The sequence below is a fragment of the Leptonotus elevatus genome, chromosome 22 (genome assembly GCF_054856555.1).
Source record: "Leptonotus elevatus isolate MCC_2025b chromosome 22, RoL_Lele_1.0, whole genome shotgun sequence".
NCBI classification, from domain to species: Eukaryota; Metazoa; Chordata; class Actinopteri; order Syngnathiformes; family Syngnathidae; genus Leptonotus; species Leptonotus elevatus.
Window position 1 is genome coordinate 6,000,517 of NC_141260.1, and position 24,968 is coordinate 6,025,484.

Genomic DNA, 24,968 nt, shown 5'->3' on the forward strand with positions numbered 1-24,968 from the left:
AGTCCCACAGCAGGATCCTGAAATGATTGAAACCATTTTAATTATCTTAAATTCTAACTAATATAATTTTAAACATTTCATATGTTAATGGTTAATGTTGTGAGTATAAAAAAAATTACCTCAGTCCCAGGACGACGGGGCGATGATGGTCTGGAAGGAACCTCCGCAGGGGCTGGCCTTTCCTCTGGCTGAAACGACAAGCAAACAATAATTCTTTAACACACAGCACTTGTGTGAAGAGTCACTAATTTCTGTTTGTGATTTTAAGTAAGACTTCTCAGGGCTGATAAGAATGCAATGCAAACCTGGTGCTCTCTCCGTGTGCTCTTATGGGCTGGCCGCTGTCGTCTGTGCCCTGCGGTGGATGTCTATCAAGAAAGAGCAAAAAAAAAAAAGAAAAGAGAAATATATATATATATATTTTTGCTTTTACTGCGAAGCATTGTTACTACAAGAATGGACAATTAACTATACTTTTTTTTTTGTCATGAAGATAGATATGTAAACATAACGGGCAAACAAAATAGGAAAACTGAAATACCTTCTTGTCCTTTGGAACAACTGGGCAGTCCTCAGGGCTGGAAAGATGAGCTGGAGACAGCTTGTCCATCGCCTCCAACATGGGTGGGCTGAACCAGAGAGGGTTCAATGGGATGTTGCACTGTAAAAAACACAACAAAATAGAAATAGAGAAATAGAATTTTAACATGTGCCATGGTAAAAGGCTGAATGAATCCATGATCACCATCACAAACCTGGAGAGTGCCCATCCACCCAGTGGGCCCACAGGTGACCTCAGAGTCCACAACCGAGCTGCTCTGAAATGACTAGTGACATTATTGCAACACACACATTCATAAAATTTAAGGTTTTCAAAAACATGTTAGGAGGTTTTCAAAAACATGTTAGGCTTGCGTTTACCTCCATGGCCTTCCCGACGAGTGTCCAGTCAAAAGGGTTGGAAGGCTGAGGCGCAGTGACCTCACCCTTAACAACCACTTTTGGTCTGAACACTCGAGCTGGTGGCGAACGCTGAGGAGCAGCCGGTGCAGGTGGTGCAGTCCTCTCACTCCGCAGGTTGACGGCAGCCCACAGCAACCGCGCAAGCACCGGCATCCCATCGCTGTCACTGAGGTGTACCTTCCAGACATGATCAGAAAAAATATTATACATCTACAAACATACTTTTGATAGGAGGAGCACTAATAAAATGTTTGTTTGTTTTTTGCAGCAACTAATGTACTTACCCCGTCTCTACACCACAAGTGAAGATGTGACAGCGGGAAGTGGCCAGCAACAGATAGGTAGCGAATACCTACAGTAACAAAGGAAAAAACATTATTAGCTCAAGAGTCCTCCCCCCCGCTGAGACACCAATGAAATCAGATCAGGAGGTGACTTAAAGAAAAGTAGAACTTTGTGTGTGAAAACTATTTTCAACATACCCATAAGTGCTGCCACTCGGTTGTACTCCTGGCGAAGAAGGTCCTGCTGGTCCAGCTCGACGTTCAGACGAGGGGGGAAGTCCAGCACAACGACCTGCACAAAGTTTAAAACTGTAAAATATACATCTGGAGCAAGATGAACTTTCATTCATATTCCATCCTTCAATATTCATTAACTGTTTAACTACGGGAAAAGGCTGAAATGTATTTTAAACAGAACATATTTGACATATGCAAGTACATACTTGAAATTTAAATGTATGATCTATATGAAGGAAATGTGTGAACTTACGTTGGGCCAGCGGCTGCAGACGGTGTGCAAGAACTGGCCAAAGTCAGCCGCTGCCTCAGCGATGGGGCGGCCCAAGTTGTTGCTGGGAGCCAAAATGCAGACCACCTCGGGTGACCGAGGCAGAACAGCATTCAGCACCTCAGCACGCAACTCGGAGGCCCTGGCACCCGGGGTGGACATCACGGCAAACGAGAAACGTCCCTCCGGCATCTTCACAACCCCATCGGCAATGGCTCGCAGGTGGGAGTCACCAACAACCAGGACAAACTATTACAAAAGAAAAAAAAAAAGTAGTAATTGAAAAAAGGAAAGAGGTAATTTAAAAAAATAGACACAAATGAAGGTTGTTAATTTGTTATAAAGGCAGAGTTGATTATAAAACATACCGTGTTGTCCTGGTTCAGTGCTGGAATGACCAGTTTGTGCCTCCGCCCAGTCACAGCTGAAACTGGCCATTCCCGAACTCTGTGGCGCCAGCCAGTGCCTCTGCCTAAAATGATGCACACACAGAATACCATGTCAAGTCTCAACTTCAATTGCTGACAATGCACAGTACAAGTACATGTTCCACTTTGAGTGTATATGAACCTGCAAAACATTGGAATTGTTTAAAATAATCGATTGTAAAACTGCTGCAAAAGCAATTAAAATTATGACTGACCTGGTACCAGAGCCTTGGCACAAACAAGGGACACCTAAAACATAAAGCATAGACATTACACAATTGTAGGCATGTGCAGTCACCACAATGCAGAGTAAATAGCAAACATAGGTTAAATTAGTTTCAATTTAAATTGACCAGGTATTTTGTACATACAAGTGATGTTAATTCAGGCCAGGTTTATTAATGAAATTCTTAATCACAAAAGAGATTCAAGGACTTAACTGATACTTTTGTTTGTGTCTGAAATGCAGTCACAATTGCTCAATTTTGCTAGAATTTTCTGATCAAATACATGAGCAGAAAGGCAGCAGATTGTACCAGATTAGATTATAGTATAAAGGAAGTATATAGAAATATGTTTTTGACAAAACAATGACATACACTGTTTAGATAGACATGAAGTCTAAAACAAAACATTAGTTATTAAATATAACCGTCTTAGTTATTATTTACATCTGGTCTATGTAACTTAAAAGAAACCATGTGAAATATCTGTGTCCGGGCTAGGCACCTCACAAATTTGTGATCAATGTTAGTGAGTTTATTTTTGACATTAGTAAAAATTTTGAAATCTTGTAGAAAACAGACTTCATCACAATTAAATTCAGAATTAGTTTGACATGAATAAAGCAATGCACAAATATCGCTCAGTCATACACTCTATATTTGTCAAACTATGCCCTGGTGAAGACAATCTTGTGTTGAAACATGTTGGTAGTCCATTTTAAATAAAGGATTTTTTTTACATTACTAATGAGTGTCTTGAATACACAGACTGCTTTTAACTCTTTGACCGCCATAAACGTTATAAAACGTTTAGCATAAACCTAGGGATGGGCGCCGAGGACGTTAAAAGACGTCCCCTATGTTTTTTTGGGTTTTTTTGAAACGGGTGGAGGGAAGCCTTGGGCAGCTGTGCTGAAAATATCAAGCAGATCAAGTAAGTTTAATGACTCGTTTTGGCCTCTAGATGGCAGCGATGACTCTCCTTGCACTTTGGGTGTGCCGCCCACCGTGGGCGTCGGTATAAAAGGTGAGGCGGAGCTAGAGTGGAGTGGAGAGGATAATGGAGAAAGCAAAAAGCATGGAGGAAGAGAAAGCAAAAATGACGACCGGTGGAAAGCAGCTCACGCTTGATCGGTATTTTCAAAAAGAAACCAGTGCTAAATTGAATGTTGGTGGCGATGATGATGATGGCGACAACGAGGTTGATGCCGAAGTTGCGGCTTTGACGCGACGTCTTCGGCCACGTCTTAAAGCGACGCCGGTTAGCGATGCTAACGCCGGAAAACGTGGTGCACGTCCAAGTACTTCTGCAAACGCGGACGTTGATTCGGACGACGAAGAGTACCCCGAGTCGGATGGCTATTCTTCGGAGGAGTGGGTACAGTCGGATCTTCGAGAAAGTGATTCGGACAGCATTTCATCCGCAGAAGACTGTGAAGGTAAGCGCAAACTTGCTATGAGATACTTTTCCTGCATGCTGCTAGCACCTCGTGTAACGTGAATGTATAATTCATAGATCGTGCTCACAGCGACAACCTACAGTTTCCACGACAAAGAGAGGTATAAAAAACGTGTTTTCAATACACTGCAACAACAAAAGAAAACGGTCTTTCGATATGATTGTAATTGTATATATTTCTTTCAGCTGCAGCTCGTCGGGCTCAAGGTGACGCGTCTCACAGTGAGCAGAATAAAGGTAAAAAAAAAATGATTCTCCAACTCAGCACGAGTAAAATATTTGATGGTAAATGTCTTCTATAATTTCAACCAGTGGATCCAAGAAAAAAGGTAAACATATATATATATTGCTTCACACTGATCTAAAATAAATATTATATGATATTGAAATGTATATTTGCAGATCCCAAAAGTTCTGGCTGGCATGAAACAGGCTGGCAGCCAAACACATTCCTGTTTACTGAAACTCCAGGACCAAGGGGTGCCGCAGCAGAGCTAAATTCAACCCTGCCAGCTGACTTCCTGCAACTATTCATCTCAAACGAACTTCTCCAGCACATTGCTGATCAAACAAATTTATATGCACGTCAATCCATGCAGAAGCAGACTGAAAGTCTGCCACACTGCAGGAGTCGTGCTTGGAAGCCAGTGTCTGTATTAGAATTGAAAACATTTTTTGCACTCCAATTTCTTACTGGGTATATAAAAAAGCCCAGTATAGAAATGTATTGGACTCAGGATGAAATTGAAACCACACCATTTTTTTAGTCGCGCGATGCCTCGAAACCGCTTCCAGCTTATCTGGAGTTACCTACATTTTAACAATAATGAGAGACATAGTTCAGATGACAAATTATTTAAAATCCGTCCTGTGTTCAACCATATTGTAAATAAATTTAAAGAACTGTTCCAACCCGGTAGGAATGTATGTATTGATGAGGGAATGATGAATTTTCAGGGCCGTCTATCGTTTAAAGTTTACAACCCCCAAAAACCAATCAAATATGGAATTAAGTCATACATCCTGTGTGACTCCCAAACAGGATATTGTTTTAATATGCAACCTTATGTTGGTACTAGTTGTTCTCTGCCGGATACCGTGTTTAATTTGCTAGATCGTCTGCCAGGAAATGGGTACACGCTCTTTATGGACAATTTTTATAATTCAATTGGGTTGTGTGAACGTCTCCTGGCAGCACGTACAAATGTTTGTGGAACACTGAGAAAAAATAGGGGTGAACCAAATGAGATCACTTCTCTTACAAACACTGGCCTTGGGGTGGGGGGGGAATTGGTGAGACACAACACAAATGTTTTGGTTGTGGCATGGCAGGACAAGCGTTTGTTGAGGATGGTGACTACTTTTCACAAAGATGAAATGTGGACAGTTGATGTGTAGGCACTAAAAAAAAAAAAAGAGTGCCTTTCCCGAAACCTGTATGTGTTTTGGACTACAATTCCACAATGAATGGCGTGGATAAGATGGATCAAAACATTTCTTATCACCCATTCACGAGGAAGACATTGAAATGGCACAAAAAATTTGTTGCCTATCTGTTTCAAATATGTTTGTTCAATGCCTTTATCCTGTACAAAGCTAAACATCCTGGCAAATGTCAGCATTTTTTGGAGTTTATCCAGCAGGTGGTGAGAGGGTGGCTCTTACCACAGGACCAGGAGGAGGACATTGCTACAAACATACAAACAGAAGGACATGAGGAAGCCAGACAGAACACCAGGTCACCGTATAACGATCCTGAAAGTCGACTTGATGGCAACATGGCAAAACACACACTGCAATACATACCTGCTACCCCCCGGAAAAAAAAGCCAGCAAGAAAGTGTAGGGTCTGCACTCAAAGGGGCATTCGCAGCGAAACAAATCTGTGGTGCAAATCCTGCTGCGTCCCCTTGCACCCAGGGCAATGTTACACTATATACCACACCAAAAAAAAACTTGTGTAGTTGAAACATCCACAGAATTGTAAATAGAAACACATACACACACCACACATGCACAGTTGCACAGTTGCACATGTTTGTTGTATTACACTGTTGAATGTTGAATGTAAATAAACTGTTATTTTGCTATCAAAAAACACTTTTTCATTCTTGGTGGTAGTGTTTTATAGAAGTAAAGCACTATTTAGGTGTTTGTGGCATCATTCATGGACAAAAAGAAGTGTAAAATTCACTAGAATGCATGAAATAATATCGTTTCACTAAAAGCTTGATTTCTCCGTATTTTGGTCCAAAAAAGGCGAAATTGAGTGAAACTAACCATTTTCTATTGTTGATTACTAAAGAACGGAATAAGATAGAAACAAACTTTTTTTTTCTGATGAAAGATGAAAGTCCAATCTTTCATTTGGTAGTACGTGTGTTTCCATAGTCCAAACAGAACATTTTCTGTGGACCTTGAAACATCAGTCAAAATGCTTAAATCGGCTGGCACTGACGGCATCCCTTTTCTGAAAACGTCTGGCAGTCAAAGAGTTAACATAAGCATTTTAGCATTTTTTTCTGCTTGACTCTATATTTGTAGCCGGAAATAATGTGTATTGGACATTAACAAAGTTAATTGCAATTTGCCTGCTGTGGAACATACCTGGTGGGCAGCCACAGTAGAGATATGCGGTGGGGAGCGGGCGTCCACAGTGGCGAGCCGACTGGCTGGAGCTGAAGTTCGGACCCTGGCCTTCTAAATACACATTGCAAATGTTTAGGATATTAAAAAAAAGTGTAATAGTAATAAAAAAATGATAAACTGTTGCTAAAATATGGCGTGAAACTCGTACCTTGTTCACTGGAGACTGCATCGTGGTCCCATCACTGGTGGCAGAGGGTGGGGACCGAGGCTGAAAACAAAATATACAGCACATTGAGGACCTAGCAGTGTGACTCAAAATAACTCAACACAGAATACACCACCGCCAAGTGCAGAATTGAATAGAGGCAAAGTACCTGCTGGGGTGCGATGTTTGGGCTCAGTTCCGGAGCAGCAAGGTCCAGCTTCTTCCATCGGCGCTTGGCTGCCTCGGAACGCTTCCCCTTCCGCGGCATGCTGCTACAGCTACCTTTACTGTAAGCAAAAAGAAAATAAAAAAAACTTCCCAAGACAAAGTCAAAAGTAAACTGGCAGTAAAAAAAGGAAATCAATTCAAACACAACAAAATAGTAAAGTAATGATATTAGAGTGTTTGTAATGTGCTGTTGAGTGCAAGTTCAGCTGTATTTGCGTTCTAGACTCTGTGATGTAGATCTTATATATGTATTATGTTGTTTGAGGGCAAGATGGAAGCAGGTAGATGAGGTGGAAGTCCAAGGCGGTGCTGAAGGTTTGAAATCCAAGTATCACGGTCAGCAGCTTTCCAATTCGCACAGTGCTCAGCGGATCGCTAAAAGATTCAAGATAAAATTTGTAGTTAATCTCAGATGTGTATGAAACATTAAAAATGTACATTGAGTCTAATGAGGCAGTGGTGTCATTGTAATAAAAATAAGAAACCGTCATCAATTGAAGTATAGTAACATCACACATTGATTATAAATAATGGATGGGGTGAGCAGAGCCTTCAATAAATCCTCAACAATAGAAAAAAATGGATCCACGAAAGACTTCCTTGTTTACTTATTAACAAAGAAAACGGTATTGTAATAACATTGTTACTTTTTTTTTCTTTTAGATTAATTTCCATGAGGTGAAACGGTTTGGCAAAATGGATGGATATTCTGGATGGCCGTGAAAAAAACGATCGCTACAGAAACCAACGGTAATCTTTCAAGGGGGAAAATAAAGGCAGCTTTGACAATTTACAAATGTGTGCTGTAGTCAATCAATGAAGGTCATTTAACAGTGTAAAATACTTCCAAAATCCCTCATCTGCGCCGCTCCGCTACACGATCGAGCAGGACACGCCACTCAACAACCGACGCCCCCCTCCCCCACCCCCACCACGACGACGATAGACGAGACAAAAGCCTTACTGTATATTGTAGCAACGAGGGCTATACACAATTGAGATTTAGAGCCTACTCAAACTTTTCTTTGTTTTTGTTTTCTTTTACTGCACATTAAAACCTTAAAGTGAGATCTGCTAGCTCTAGCTAGCGCTAGCAGGTGTAGTTAGCATGTAGGCTACCATGTCTAGCACTTAACTTTACCTATCTTGTTAAAACAGCAGGCGGATAACACAACGTTCAAATATGGAGGTAAATATGGTGCAAAACTAACTTGTGCAAAAAATTTGTACCTGTAGAAAAAAGTCTAAATTTGTATCTGTAAAAGTCGTGATTTGTATCTGTAAAAAAAATGTGTGCCTGTAAAAAAAAAAATTGTGTCTGTAAAAGAAATTTGTACCTGTAAAAAAGAAATGTGTATGTGTAAAACAAATTTGTATCGGTAAAAACAAATTTGTACCTGTAAAAGTCATGATTTGTATCTGTACAAAAATGTATTTGTACCTGTACAAAAACTATAAATTTGTATCTGTAAAAGTTGTGATTTGTACCTGTAGAAATGACAACTTGTAGTCAAAGAAGTCGCCACTAGGAGTCACAAGTGGGTTTTCTGCTGCTGTTCAGTGACGTGAGTTTTGCCCCATTTGTCGCGCTACAAATGGAGCAAAACTAATTTGTACTTGTAGCCTTGAGCGCCGTGATTTGTACTCGTAAAGAAGGGGCGGGCTCTGGTGTAATGAAGGGTTGTCTTGACCAATCAAGTGAGAAGGATTTGAGCGGATTGGAGCGCAACCTCATTGGTTTAGCGAACGACGGTGGCGGGACTCGCGGAAGGATACAAGCAGGACACATCGTCGCCAACCAACATACATATTAAGAATACTTCAGTCTCTTTTGGTTTTTGCTATTACAAGGTAAGTATTATGTTACTTCATCATTCTTTCAAATATTGTTGTTTAAACGATGGTCATCCAACCTGTCTTTATGAATAGCATCACATGTTTAGCTTTCTAGCTAGCTGGTATTTGATTTCATGCTAAAGCAGTCTAGTCGTTACCGTCATTTCTGGCGCCACGGACTTAATTGCATCTCATGCTTTGGAATATTGTGGCTATATGACAACAATGAACAACTAAACTACTTCATTATATGCCAAGAATGGTGCAGTGCGCTGCTCCCCTGTGTTGGTTAAAATTGTTATTTCTTGTATTAGTTAGCTGGCTAACAAACGAATTCATGTAGCTCACATATGCGCCATTGACAGGTACTGGAGGGAAGATGCACCCAATCGATGTTATGTATGTACACATTTGACTCCATAGTGTTCTTTATCTTGTTTTGCCTTCTAGAAAAATGACCGATCAGAGCAACAGCTCTTCGCTGCAGCAGCAGGTGAGCGGAATATCGCTACTGTCTTGACATTAATGGTGTGTTTTTTGTTATTATTTCTTCCTGTTTGCATAATAATGTAATCAATAATAATGCACATTACACACGACCTATACAGAGTGTCCCAAAAGTCTCTTTACAATTATAACAATTTTGAGATATTTTAAGTACCTTCATTTGTGTGAGTTTTTTTTTAACTTAATTTAATAGACCTCTATATGGGCATCATCATTTACACCAAGCACATGAAAACGGTACTCGATTTGTTGCCATGTTTGCTGCAGGTTTACCATCCATCAACACAGTATCTGAAACAAATAAATTCAATATGAATGAATACTTTAATTAACAAACACTGGTTAAAATAAAACAAATCTGTTTAAGACATCTCAACAACTGCCTTTGTAATATATTGTTTTAAAAATTGTAAACATGTTATGGACACCCTATATTTCTCTCTAGGAACTGCTGCTGAATCTTTTACTGGCCCGAACTCCATAACAGACTATCGGCTGCCCTTGAGCGTGCCCCTCTGGACCTGGACTATCTACAATTTATCATTTCACAGGACATGGTTTTACTGAGTGCACTAGCTAACCAAATTCAGATCCCTCAGCAAGTGTATGAAGCCCTTACTGATGTGCATGGTCTACTCTCTGCCCAAGATGAAATGGAGCTTCATGTAACGGTTCCTGTGGGGAGAACAAAACCTGGTTGTCCAAAAATTTTAATATGTAGGGAATATGTTTCGGAGCTCCTCAGCATAGGGCTATCTGCAGCGTACATTGCCAGACTTTTAGGAGTTTCTCGGTGGACGCTGCAGAGAAACATGAACAGCTGGGCTATGTCTGTTAGGGCCTTGTACGGTCAACTGACTAATGATGAGCTTGACAACCTGGTGTCACAAACACACCACTGCAACCCACATGCTGGGTACAGATTAATGATGGGATTGTTGCGGGCACAGGGGCATCGTGTACAGTGGCAGAGGATTCGTGCATCGATGCATAGGGTTGACACAGCAGGAATTGTGCTGAGAATGTCAGCATTGAGGTGTGTTGTTCGCAGAACATACTCTGTCCCAGGCCCAAGATCGCTGATGCATATAGACACAAACCACAAACTTATAAGGTTGGTTATGTTTTTCAAATCAAAACATATTACCTGTACATGACTTAACTATGTGCAAAAAAGTGATAATACCTAATGTTTTTCTTTATCTCAAATGTCATTGAAGGTACAATATGGTGATATTTGGAGGAATCGATGGTTTCTCAAGGAAGGTATAAATAATTGGATATTCCCTTTAAACGTCTAAACTTTTTGTCATTGAATCAGGCATTTCAATTGTGATTAGTTGTTTTTTGTTTTTGAAGACCTTCAGATTGTAGTACTAGTTTAGGATGGCTACCTCAGAAATCGGTTTCATTTTCTTTGGGAGCACCTTTGCATTTGTATTCTTCAATGGTAACATAATAGTACTGTAATACTCTTACTTACAGTCATTTTAGTTGAAAAGCTTTAATTGCACTTACAGTAACAAATCAAAACTCCATCATGTTACCTGTGACTTTATGCTAAGACTTCGCTGGCACTCTTTGTCTGAGAATTAGATTACATGTTTTCTTTGTTGACATTTTATAAAGACTCATTTCTTATGGAATCTCTTAAAACAGATGCAAGGTAGAGAATGAGATATTCTCAAGTGCCATTACACCAATTGCATTGAGTATTATTGTTGCATTTTACCTTTTTAAATATAATCCTGTTTTAACTACTACATGACTGTTAAAGGTTATTGAAATTGTATTTGTTAAGAGCTTTGAAATTGACACTTAAAATTGATATTGTTATTGTTAACGTACTTTGATCATTTGAAAATAAAAAGTACAGTTGTTTGAAGTCACAATGGGACAATTCCATTCTTCTCACATAGATAATGTATCTTGCTGTTGCAAATAATAACAGAGCCTCCACAACCCTTGCCTTCTTCAATGAAGCTGTTGAGAAGTATGGCTTACCTCAAAGGTTAGTCAGACATCATCACCTAGCCTATCCTACCCTTAATAGTGTAAATCTACCTGTTCTAACCATTGACTTGTTTTAAGGTTTTCGTTTCAGTGAAGTGTAATGCATAATTAATAGGAGTTCTCATTTTTGTTACATTTTCTTAAGGGTTCGTGGTGACCATGGGGTGGAAAATGTGGATGTAGCCCAGCTGATGTTCTCCACAAGAGGAGTTGGCAAAAACAGCTTCATTGCAGGGAAAAGTGTGCATAATCAGAGGTACTTTAGAAGACACTTCATTTTTATGGAACTACCACATTCATAACCTTGTAAGTTTACAGGGTGAGTAAAAAAAGAAAGAAAAAAAGAATACGCCAAAATCTATGCAATATTAAAAAATAATAATAACAACAACACAGAAAACTTCCGGTTAGACACATGTAAATACATTCAAATTATTCTTGTTTTTGAAGTGGTTAATGTGGCCACCACCAGCACGGGCAACATCTAGCCTATTTGAAGAAGAGAAAAGAATGAACTGAATGAAAACTTCACTTAGCAGTCGATGGCTGTAATTGGCCTGGCAGAACCTCTGTGTGTGTGATTTTATTTTTTTCTTCTTGTGGTGGTATGTTAAAGACAAAGTTTATGTTCCACCACTTCCATCAAATATCAATTACATGAAAGACCAAGTAACAGTTGCAATCAACATTGGCAACTTACGGTTGTCTTTACTGCCAGTGGTAAACACTAACACTTGTAAAACCTAAAAACTTGAAGCTATTTACGACACAAGTCCAAGCTACAGTTTTTCATTTTTGCAATATCGCATGATTTTAAATTTTTATTTGATTTGTAGCTTTATAGGATATCCCCTTGAGATGCAACATCTAATTTTCAAAGGTGACATTCCAACACATACAAATAGTAATAATGTACAAAATAAAGGTAAAGAATTCTGCTATGTTCTTTTTTTTAATCACCCTTACTTTCTCATTACTTGAAATTAATGGAATGTTTGTTTCATTTATGAAACTGCATTTATCATTTTAAACTACTTTTTTTGTTGATAATAGAAAAAAAACATTTGCCATTGAAATGCTTAAATTTAAAAGGATTTAGAACAATTCAAACATGCTCTCAAAAATGATTAAATAATTAATTGGATAGCCAAGTAGTTGATTAATTGTTGCACCCAGTTGCTTGTTTGTCCAAATATGATTCACTTTTTTACATGGTTTAAAATGTCTTCTTTAATTAAAAAAAAAGGGGGGGGCACAATTACATTGACATTACAGAATTGAACGTCTTTGGCGAGATGTCTACACAGCAGTCACTTGCCTCTACTATGCTGCGTTGCACCAAATGGAGGAAGATGATCTCCTGGACCTGTCCAGCAGTGTTCACCTTTTCTGCTGCCATTATGTCTTCATTCCTCGCCTACAAGCCCAGCTTGATGTTTTTAAAGATGGCTGGGACAGTCGAGGGAAATCGTACCCCGAACCAACTGTGGCACATGGGACTGCACTATAATGTACAAGAGTCTAATGATGTTGTAAGTACTTTTAAAAAATTGGTAAGCAAAACTTACTTTAAACAGTAGACAATGAATTGTTTTTCATATCAACTACAGGATTTGAACATCCCCCTGATAAACTGGGAGAGTAGTGGCCTTGTGTCCAGCAACACCGACTCTTGTGTCTATGTGCCTGAAACTGACTGCCCTTTGACACCTCAAGAACTGGCTGGACTCCATGCTGCTGTGGATCCAGCAGGACCTTCTACACGCATGGGAGTAGACCATTATTTGGCTGCAGTGAACTACATGCACAGTATAAACTATGTGTAGGGTCTAGCCAAGCGCTTCTGGGCTGTTATTTGTTTAAAACTGCCTGCACTAAATTACATTTTATAATTTAGTGCTATATATTGTCTTTTCGTACAAATTGACAATGAACTGTAATAAGAACCTATCTAGCAAAACATCAGAACTACATTATTTAAAGTAATGAAATAAAGATTTTGATCTATACCAAACCAAAACCAGTATCAGTTGTGGCGATGCAGTTCTTTAAATGGTCACTGAATTCTGTGTAATGGCTGTAGTGGCCAGGTAACTTTAAGTTTTGGAAGCATGTAGAAGACGTGGGATGTTCCGCTCTCACCACCTCCACTTTCATATCTGGCATGGGTATCTCCCATCCCACCCAGAACTTCAGGAGTCTTTTAAGATTCTCTTGAGACTCTAAAAAAAAGGAGAAAAAAAAGTGGAATTAAGTTGTGCATGCTATTAAGTAACAATAATCAATTAGATTACTTTTACTTTTTTTGAGAAAAAACAGGTTCTGCAACATCTGGGAAAAAAAGTGATCCCTGCTAGAGGATGATCATTTAAGAAAATCAAATCACAGATGTATCTATAAATTAAAATTCTGCCTTGTGTATGCTTATGCTTAATACTCATAATACAACTTGTGTTCATAAACAAGAAAAAATGGTTAAAAAAAACTTGATTTTCAACCACATTTGAAAATCTGCATTTATGCATTACAAAATGTGCACAAATATCAACATGTAATTTACCTGTCCTCACAAACTGACGCAAGTACCCCATTATTCTACATCTACAGTCAACGGAGTAACCATCTTCATCGTCCAACCCAGATTCCTCAGGCCATTTGATTAGGTCCAAAACAACCTAGGACAGCAAATGAGACAATCATTATGGCACCATAGTTGGCATTGAACCAATTCATTCTATTTTACAATTTTCTCTCTAATTTATACATATGGTCAATCCACACATGGGGTGTTAATTGTGTGAAGGCTGATGTTGTGGTCTCAACAGCCTAACAATGAAATGTGTATCCTGCTGAGGAGAACATGTGATTGTTGATTTCTCGTCAGACTTTGTTCAAGGTTGGAATTGTTCACTGAAAATGATTCCAAATCAAAATTTCCTTGGAACAAGGAAAAAACATTAAAAATGTTTGCATAACTGAACATATGATGACGAATATTCAATAATATAACCCTAACCCTAAGCAAACACTCTCCCTCTCATTTGGATATGGGCTTAAAGGTTGTATCTAACTGTGCGTCAAAGGTTTGCATGCAAGGGACTGTGCATGTAGCGAGTTTTTCTTTGTTGTCAGTTTTTAATTATTATTTATTCTAAGGTTGCAAAGATGTTCTCAAGACACTTGCAAAGTATATTTACGGCACCAAACATTCTATGTAAATCGCAAAGGAATAATGAACATGTTGAAATTTCTTTGCGAGTGTCTGCCACACAGCGGCCGAAATGAGTTTCTTCCGTTGGGTGTCCGGGCTTTCCCTTAAGAGATTTGGTGAGAAGCTCAGTCATCCGGGAGGGACTCAGGGTCGAGCCGCTGTTCCTCCGCGTGGAAAGGAGCCAGTTAAGGGGGCTCGGGTATCTGGTTCGGAAGCCTCCTGGACGCCTTCCTGGAGAGGTGTTCCGGGCATGTCCCACCGGCGGCAGACCCTGGGGACGACCCAGGACATGCTGGAGAGACTATGTCTCTGGGCTGGCCTGGGAACGCCTTGGGATCCAGCCGGAGGAACTGGTTCAAGTGGCTGAGGAGGTCTGGGCTTCCCTCCTAAAGCTGCTGCCCCCGTGAATCCGACTCCGGATTAGCGGTAATAAATGGATGGATGGGTGGTGGGTCTGGCAAACATCTTTGCAACCTTGAACTAACCCTAATGAAAAAATAAATATTTTTTTGTTTTGCCAGACTGTCACATCAAATCAAAATTGATATAGCTCCTTTCATACATTACATTGCAACTCAAAAGCGTTGAGTGAGTAAAACATCCATAGTACAGCACAAAGAAAACCCTAACCTTCCCCCCAACATGCCCATGAGCAGGCTCACTCAAACTCGCACAACCTTTAAAAAAAAGTGTAATTAAGTTATCTGGTCAATCTTGACCTAATGAATTCCGTTTGCATTCCCATAAATTCCAGTTAATTCCCATGCAAAAAAATTTATTTTGAAAATTACAGACATTTTGGAATCCTAGACATGCTTCATTGAATACCTCCACACTGCACTCAGACTTTGTTTCTGTTGGAAAAACTGATGCCACTGCATCGGGTCGAGACTCCAATAACAGCATAATGAGGGTTTCTTTTAGTCCTTGCTTCAGCTGTTTGAGTTGGCGGGAGTTTCGGCCGAGCACCCTAAAGTATCACAGGGGTGAGTGAGGTATGGATGAAGGGACTCCAAGTAAATATATACATGCAGTAAATTCAATTCAATTATTACTCTGTGCACATTCAAACACTGGTCTGTATATATTGCTGTACAGCCCATACACACCGTGCAAGCCATTGGAGCCACAGGGCGACCATCTTACCTCTCCCATCCTGAGAGAAGACTACTATATATACTATAGGTATACATACAGATTAGACATATACAGCTCCTAGGCTCTTAGTGTCGGGCCGGGAGGCAGGTGTGGCAAGGTGGTCACAATTTTTTTAACAAGTGGACACTGGACAGTATGTGCTGCTTTGACGACCCCTTTTTTCTTTTATCGCTCAGTTCTTTAGACCCCAATATTAGATTTGGCAGAGGCATCTTTTGTTGAGTTAGTTATAATTAATTTATTAAAAAATGTACAATTTTCCTCCTACAACCCTCATTAAGCATATAATGTATACATGTATTTAAGGCAAGTTGTAAAATGTCTGAAGTCCTCTTGTTTATGTTTAATAAATTTATAAACATCGTAAATCAAATGTTCTCCAATTTCAATACGGTAAATATATTCGAGGATCGTGTGTGACATAATGTTCATTGTGACATATTGTGATGGCTGCGAGATATCAGGAGGGTATAATTTGATGCTCAAAGCCTGGTTTCCAGTTGATGCTGACAGGGTTTGTGAGGCTCACTTTATTACCGGTAATTACTTGAGCCTATAGATTTGTTATTTGGAGAGGATTTAAAAAACGAAGAAATCGAGTTTGTGCAGTAGCTATAAAAAAACACTAAGTCATATTTCTTTTTCAGTCTTATTCAGGTGTTCCAAAGCATGATCAACAGCCACCCTGACTTGTTCCTCGCCTTGAAATGGGCGATATTGTTTGACGTCTCATCTATACAGCGCGACTGAGCCCGCTATCATTTTCTGTCACACAACCAACCGCGCATGCGCAAACATTTTTCATCAAAGATCCTCCTATAGGATTGTATGCCGAGAAACATTTCTTGAGAGTAATAATATGGAATTGGCCTATCGGCTATCCAGTTACATATACAGAGGTAATGTGTAAAATGTACATTTATCAAAGCATGATATACTGTTAGATAGGAGACACTTAAGTAGGACAACTTTTGATGGATATAACGCTAGTCAGCCACACTTACTGCATGCTGAAGTAGATTGTGAAGGAGCCAGGTGCTGTTACTAGCCGTTAATATAGGCATGTCCCATGCCAATGCCAGGTCATTAACAGCCGTTGTCTGACACTCATTGAGTCCTCTTTTTTCACTTGTTTCTTCCTTTCCAGCAGATTCTTGATTCTCAAACAGCTTTAAAAAGAAAATACCGCACATTTATTTCCAATAAATTACATTTAAAAAGTAAAAGTATAGTCCATATTTTTTCATTGAATGACAATGTTTTCCAATGGATAACCTTGCACTTTACCGTACTTACCGGGCGTATGGTCTCCCTGATGTCCATGTCTGCCACATCTTCTAACATGATTGTCGCTGTCTGTGGTGATTTACCAAGCAACACATGAATTACTGCTGGGCTAATACCTAACAGACAAGGGCCCCCATGAAGGAAAGAATGCCCAATCATTCTTCCTGCCATGACAAACAGGTCATTCTGTGCAAATACTTGGGAAGTGGCAGGAATTAAATGATCTGGTTGGCCTTCAAACAGCACAGTGCCGCATGCGGTTCCTATAAAAAATTAAAAAAAATGTTAATGGGGTTTGCCATTTTATGTTCAATACGGTTATAATAACCACATGATTGCAATTTCCTGCCTATGATTGTGTATTAATCTTTAGATTGACAGATTTGTCATGTGTTATGGCTATGCTGTCTGTTGTTAGTTATTCATAGTATAGCTGAATGATAACTTGTATTTGCTGAATGATTAATTTACAATAATTTGCAATATAATCACTGACCATAACTAAAGCTGTCTGCCAGGATGGTGCACGTAATTCCTTCATAAGATCATGAGTCAATTATCTAACATTTATGTTCTATTTTGCCTTGCAACTTAAACAAACAAACTTTAGTGGAGTTGGGCCAGTGTCTTTAGGATTCTTTAAGACCTACCGCAATCAAGTTTGAAACCATGTTGTAACTTGTGCATTATCATACTGAAGAAGTGTCTGTTAACCCCTTCTCCAATGGCCACATCTCCTAAAAACACAAGCAATCACATCCATCTTTCAGGTCATGGGTTTTCTGGCCTCCAAATTTGTATTTTTCATGTTTTCATATGTTCATGTGGGATTGCTGTTGTTACAGCATTGTACTCCCACAATAAAAATATTCATGCAACATGCAACATGGACCACTTTCGTGTCATTACGTATTTTGAATGACTGCCGTAGCCACAGTACAGTGATGCGAAGATAACTGTCCTTCTGGCAGCACTTGTACGACGCCTTCAGCCACATCTCCATGCAAATGCATCAGTTTCCAGGGAGATAGGCTACTCAAGCTAGCTGTCTTAGCGGTTGTTCATAGAAAGCTTTAAGTGTGAACTTAAAAAAGAAAAGAAAAAAAAATAAGTTTAACAAGTACATTACTACATTATTGTAATTTTGGTGCTCATGCGCACTAACATGCTACTTATCTGCACCCCTACAAATATATAAAAAGCAAAACATGTTACGAATACAATACTCAAAAACAACATGTTTGAATTGAGGTTTGTTTACAGCACCTTTTAGTTTAGCTTGAAATGGTTTGGCCCAATCTATATTGGGAGTCTTGTAAAAAGTGAGGATTCTGGCTTCCTGGTCCATTACGTCTTCTCCAATGTCTATTATTATTTTTAGGTATGGCTTATCTTCATTGGTTTGCAGACACTGCCTTCTGTACTGGTCAGCTGCTAATTCCGGATCCACTACGTTTTGCCATGCTGTAGTAACACACAAAAAATAGAAGAAAACAACTGTTTATTATAATTGAAGTTGTAATTTAAAAAGTAATGAATTGCACAACATTCACTACTCTACAAATTGTGCCTATAACCAATTTGTAGAATAAACAAAGACATATGCAAGTCTATGACAAACTCAATAATTGTAATTCGATTTTTGGTGAGATGGAAAAAAAATTACAGCACTGTAATGAATATTGGCATTTTAACATCTTTCAATGTGATTGTTTTTCTTAACTTTCACCAAACATGTCATTATTTATTCATAAATTTTTTTAGACAAATACTAACGCATCTCATCCATTTCATCAGGTCTGGACTGTAAAAGGGTATTGTCTGTTGAGAGGGTCGCTGTTGATGTCGTTATATCAGGTGATGAGCAGATAACTGATGCACCAGTGCTGCTTTGAGTCATGTGGTCACTCGGCATATATGATTGTGCAGAAGTGGAGCTACCACATGGAAATCTTGAAAAAGATTGAATGAACACACGTTTTAGCACACATATTAAGAAAAAAAACAAACATTTTATACAGTTTGATTATCACACTTGCATCATCCAAAAAAGAAAACTCATACACAGTGGTCATGTGTCAAATTATGTACAATTTTATATCTTGAAAATGTACCTGACGATTTACATGAAGAAATTTACGCTTTATTTATATATTTTTTATTTTTTTCTTAAAGAGCTCAGTATTGTTCATTCGGAAATGTCATCATCATTGCTCTTTATTTATTTTTATTTATTTTTATTTTTTTATTTTGTTTGTGTGTGTGTGTGGGTGAGTATGTGTATGTGCGTGCGTGCGTGTATTTGTTAGCTCACCAAAAAAACCTATTAGAAAAAATCTCATACCGTTCACCTAAACCGAACACCGCCGTCAGGAGACCCGAGGGGACCAAAGAAAACCAAGGAAGGTGAAATCCAGCACCGACCAGGCACCACCCACCAGAACTCCTCCCCAACCCAAGAAACATCCAGACCCCAACAAATCCAAAAAACATAAAATCAGGGAGGCCTCAAGAGACCGAAGGAGAGACCGAGAAAAGGAAGGAAGGACAGACGAAGCCGAGTGAGATCCACAGACACCAGCCTCCACCGATTCAATGACCTGAGGAGGAAACAGATTGTGTCTGAGTTTCGGTAGATGCTGGTGTGGTGGATCTGGCATGCTTGAAAATCTCCACCAAAGAGGGGAGCCGTTGACCCCTGCCGGAACAGAGCAAGCGCAACACCTCAGGGCCCCCCAGGCCGCGGCAGCGCCAAAGGACGACCCCCGGGCCCCGCCAGGACCACCGGCCGAAGAGCAATCCCAGGAGCAGGAGCACCCCCCGCCCCAACACGGCCCGCGCCCCCGACCCAACGCAGCAGAACGGGGCACTGCAGGCCCGCCAGGCACCCCACCGGCCCCCAACCCCCGCACCCCCCACGAACCCCCGCCCCCCATCCACCCCGCCACCCACCCCAACCCAGCCCCAGCCGCCCCCAGGTCCCTAATCCCCCAGACACCCCACCACCCCCACACCCCGCAACCCCCACCACCGCCCCCCCCAACAAAGCCCCCCCCCCCCCCCCGACCCCACCCCGACCAACCGGCAGCCCCCCAACCCCCGACCCCCAGCCCCCGGGGACCACCCGCACCCAGGCACCGGCGCCGAAGAGGGGCCGGACAGCGGAGCGGAGAGGGCAGCCGCGCCCACCCCACCCCCCGCCGTGTGGAGGGACGGAACACCGGGGGCAGAAGGAGGAGATGGGGGCACCGGAGGGCGGCCGACACCCCCGAACCCCAGGCCCAGCGGGGGAAGGCCCCGGTCGTCACCCCAGCGTTCTTTGTTAAAGTTAACCCCTGTTACTGAGTCCGCCAGCTCGCCGACTGGCGAACTCTACCCCTAAGGGGAAATTTACGCTTTACATTTCAAGCACCATTATAAGTAATAAATTAATTGTAGTATTTTGTGCATATTCTCATGCAGTTTTGATATCTCTAAATTTACGTCTGTCATACCTGTCACCACATGAACTTGCATGGTGTGCAACAATTTCCGCAGGAAATATATTTCCACAAATTGGACAGGAGTCCTAAAAGTACCAAGCATATAGAGACATGGTTTCATAAAGTAGAAGTAACATAACTGTTGAATACAATATAGAACAAAGTATAGCAGATCATGACATTTGAATAAACACACTACTGTTACACAAATACACGGATTGCTTACCTCACTAATTACTTCTAAATCATGTTCTGCTGTCGGGACCGTTTCGTCTTCACAATCATCCTTCGTCTATGGAAAATATGGAATCAAATGAATAGAATTTTCATAAGACAAACTTGACAGTTCCACCGAAAAAGCCAAATGTTCATAGACAGGTGCCTGTGACAGGAGTTTAAAAAATAAGTAATTTGACAAAAAAATTGCTATGCTTAAAATGACTTTTATCTGTTAACCCTGTGATTTTTAACAAGTGTGCGGTGAGAAATCGTCAGGTTTTCTAGTGGAAAATAATCAAATGTCAATTACTAGTTAATAAAAAAAAAAGTATATTTTTTTATTGATTTATAGCAACCAGCACGTATAGTAGCAGATATGGGCAACATGCCACGGACTTCCAACTTCTGTAACGCTGCTCAATTGAACGTTGCCGTTGATAGGTGTGAGTGTGTAGGCCAGGGTGTCTCAGTTCTCCAAAGCACTTCGGAGAACTGAAACACCCTACACACGAAAACAGCATAGGTGTCTGACTTACTCAATGCTGACTGAAAAAGAAGTGGGTATACTCAGTATACCCGCGTATACCCTGGACTTCACCACTGGGTGTTATCAAGGGCTTAAAGTTTTTAAAAAAATCCTGAGCCTGAACTTTTCCAGGGAGCGGTGGTGCAGTGTCCAACATGCCGATTCGTTGTTCGACCGGCATCAAGCCATTACTATTTGATTTGTCGCCGTGGATGGAATGGGCATTTGGGAAACTCATTAAATTCCCAATTGGCCAGTCCTCCCCAAGCGTCAGGTCATCTCTTTCATTATCCATTTATATTATGTATGGTACAGTATAGCATCCCCTCTAGTGCTGCAGCTATCAAATATTTAGGTATACAAACATCATATGGAAAATTCTATTGAATAATCAGGTATTTGGATTAAATATAAATATTTTCGCACGGTGAAAGAACAATTATGAATAAAGAAGACAATAAAAATATATTCCCACTTACTAATGATCGACCAACTTTCATTTCTAGATAATCAACTTTTTTGTTTTACTTAAATTTAAATTGTGCTTAACAGCACATTATTTTCCTCTCTAGAAAGTTTGGGAGATTTTACAAAAATCTCTCCCCATGGATTGAACTTCCGTTAAATATTAGGACACTTTCATCTCTACCCACTCTTAAAACACACTTACTTACCTACTTTTTTTTCATTTAATTGACTTATTCATTTACCCGCTTAAGATAATTATTGATTTTTTTGGTGATATTTTTGTTTTACCTCTTTACACACTTTTATATCCGCTGTCGCACACACTTGTTTTTCCCACGGACTCTTAGAAACAACCCCCAAACACTTCCACCTTGCCAGCGCTTCTGCAGAGCGTGAGAGCGTGCAAACGCCTGACGTCACGCTCAAGGTGAAACCTTACGTTTCCGTCCCGAAACCGTCATCATTATTTGACAAAACAGGAAAAATAGGGGCAACAGCCATTGTGCCACAGTAGTGCCTCCTGTCCTTTAACATTTTTCTTAAGCATGTGTGGGTGAAAAATATGGTTGTTTTAACACTCCAAAATTTGACATGCGCCTTTAAGTTACGTGAACTTCCTGCCACGCATATTCAGCCAACATTCAGCCAGTCACGAATGTACGTATGGATGTAGGCCGTGTGCCTCACAATGAACTGAAATAATAAGTAGAGCCATTATCATTGGCCAGTAAAGGAGTAGTCAAATACAACAAAAATCAAACCAAGTGCAGAGTAGACTGAGCTTTGCACTATATTAGAGCTGGGTACGAAAAGATAGCCCTTAGACTACAAAGATAAAGGGAAAAAATGCTACCACAGCTGAGCAAATGTAATAATTTGATTTTATCTATTAGGGAAACATTTGTAAAGACAACTTACATGAGCTCTACAGGACTCAATGTGGACCTGGATCAGGGGCAATGGAACCATCTGGCCACAGGTCATGCATCCATTTTTGGGCATTTTGTTGAACTCAGCAGCATCATACGGCAGTGGGGTAGTATCTATTTCTTCTTGAAGAGGGACAATGTACAGCACATTTTTCCCATTGTTCGAAGCAGTTTTGAGAGATTTGGCAGTGTATCTTTGTGAACCTTGAGCCACAGGATTTAATCTTCTTTGTCCCCCGCCTCCTTAAAAAGTAAGAAAAACAAACAAAGAAACTGTCATGTCTGGGAAGATCTGGTTTTGGTTGAGGGTCCCGATTGGTCCTGAGTGGGTTCCAGCCTTTCCGCGGGTTGACCAATCCGGGCCCTCGGCCACTTGTGCCTGGCCCCAGGTGTGGCGAGTTACCCAATTAGTGTGGGTGTATTTAGTTCCCGGGTGGTGATCAGTCGGCGTGCGATCATTGCCGCTTGTCACGGTCACCACCGGAGTTCTGGCTGTCAGTTTGATTTTGTAACTTTTCAGTTTGTTGTTTAGTTAGCATTAACCAGTACCCTGGTTAGTGTTTTCTGAAAAATAAAGCACGCCAGTCTCGCTCCTGCTGTGGTTCTCCTGCCTCCCTGCATTTTGGGTCCTCCACTTCACACGCCGACAGACACCACACCGCCCCGTGACCACACCGTAACAGAAACTATACAAATTTGAAGGACTTTCATCAACAAACAAAATATACCACCATAACCTTTTCAGATATTCACAAAAAATATATATATTTGTGATATGCCGCAAACTATCGGTAGTTTGCAATTCCACTGATCACAAACAGTTGTGGCGATTACTTGACTACTTAGATCATGTTCAGAATAATAACGCATCACCAACTTGCTGCAGTTAAATAACCATCATTACTTTACAGCTTCAATTCGTTGGTGTATGCACATAATTATAATAAAGACAATTACTATGATGGTTAAATTTGCAGCTTGTAACAGCATTCCAGACATTAATAAATAAAATGTTACACTCACAATTAATTCAACTACGCAAAGTTGCAATAATACTAGGAAACCATTCTGTGGCATTAGTAGGCATAATTTAGAAGTATTAAATTGATCAACAAAATTAAAAAAAGAGGTATGTACCTGAAAGGGGGGGATTTTCAAAGATTATGAGTTTCTGCTGAGGCCTTGTGACAAATATGTCATGTTTTGTAACTTTCAGTGTTTTCATTGACAATTGTGATGCTACGTCAAAATGGCAGTCATATACTGCATATGGTTTGGAGTCAGATTTATCCCACTGGGAGTGACCCAGTTCTGGCCTAAAAGCGTTAGAGGCAAATGTAAACAGCAAAGATTGCTGATTACAGTAATTTATTTGTTCTGGTTAATACAGTCATTCCAAAACACATTGTGTCACGTGAACATATTATATCATGTATTTACTGTGCATTTTCCTTGAACGCTTTGAGGTCGGAACTGACAATCTAAGTGGGATAAATCCGATTTTCCACTTTCCTCAAGTGCAGAAATTATCGTTGGTGAAATGAAGCTTTCCACTCGTTGAAAAGTATTAGACTTTGGATCGTCGTAATTTGATTTGTGAGGATTGTTTTGTTTTGAGAACGTGAAAAACTATAATTTTAACAATATGCCTGCTTTGTATGCTTGTCACGTTGTTGTCACGGTGTTACATTGTGGAAATATAAGAGATGCCAGAACTTCGGAATTGTCAATTTGAGTTCGTAAACGGAGAAAGTTGTGAGCAAGCATGTGTGTTCCTGTTTTGATGTTAACTACGGGCGTACAGTAGCTTTGTTTTAGCTGTTAAAAAACACGAGTTAACTGACTAATGTTTACATTACACGTGGCAGTGTGTTAGCGCACCAAACAGGACATCGTGTACCATTACATCAAACACACATGACAACCTGTGTGTGCTCAGGCTATCTTACTGACACGAATGTACCAATGGATTCAGGCATCATCCGCAACGTGCTTTTCTTTTTATATATCACATTTGATAATGCAATTAATTGTCCATGTAGTCATGATTAACCAACTTATCTTAATTTGCAACAACTGGCAGCGTTGAACCTGAACAAGTTAAACGAACAAAAGCCCATTAATGCATGTATATTGCTGCCCGATGCACACTTAAGTTAGTGTGGTTAATTTTGGCATCTGAGAATGGCAGTTCATTTTCATTATACACTGCCAGGTTTCACTAGACATCAATGAGAAAAGCTGTAAACAAGGCTTCAGATGAAGGGGACCAAATGCCTTATTTGGCAACCACAGCCTCGAAGTGTCACACTGTCGGATAATTTAGAGCTTGGTATAAAAAACAAAATTAAATCAAAGAAAATTGAAGTATGTATTGTTAGAGTTTACAATATTTGTATTCTACTCTTTGCGTGTTCAATTAACTGAATGGTGAGATTCTGTCC

General features: G+C 40.1%; 2 long non-coding RNA genes across 2 annotated transcripts; both read left to right on the forward strand.

The window, feature by feature from the left end:
- Positions 1–3,321: 3,321 nt before the first annotated feature.
- LOC147155451 (uncharacterized) lies at positions 3,322–4,611 on the forward strand. Its single transcript, XR_015092345.1, has 3 exons — positions 3,322–3,846; positions 3,924–3,967; positions 4,053–4,611. It is a non-coding gene; the product is annotated as an uncharacterized LOC147155451 (long non-coding RNA).
- A 7,900-nt stretch (positions 4,612–12,511) lies between these two features.
- LOC147155452 (uncharacterized) lies at positions 12,512–13,267 on the forward strand. Its single transcript, XR_015092259.1, has 2 exons — positions 12,512–12,776; positions 12,855–13,267. It is a non-coding gene; the product is annotated as an uncharacterized LOC147155452 (long non-coding RNA).
- Positions 13,268–24,968: the final 11,701 nt, after the last annotated feature.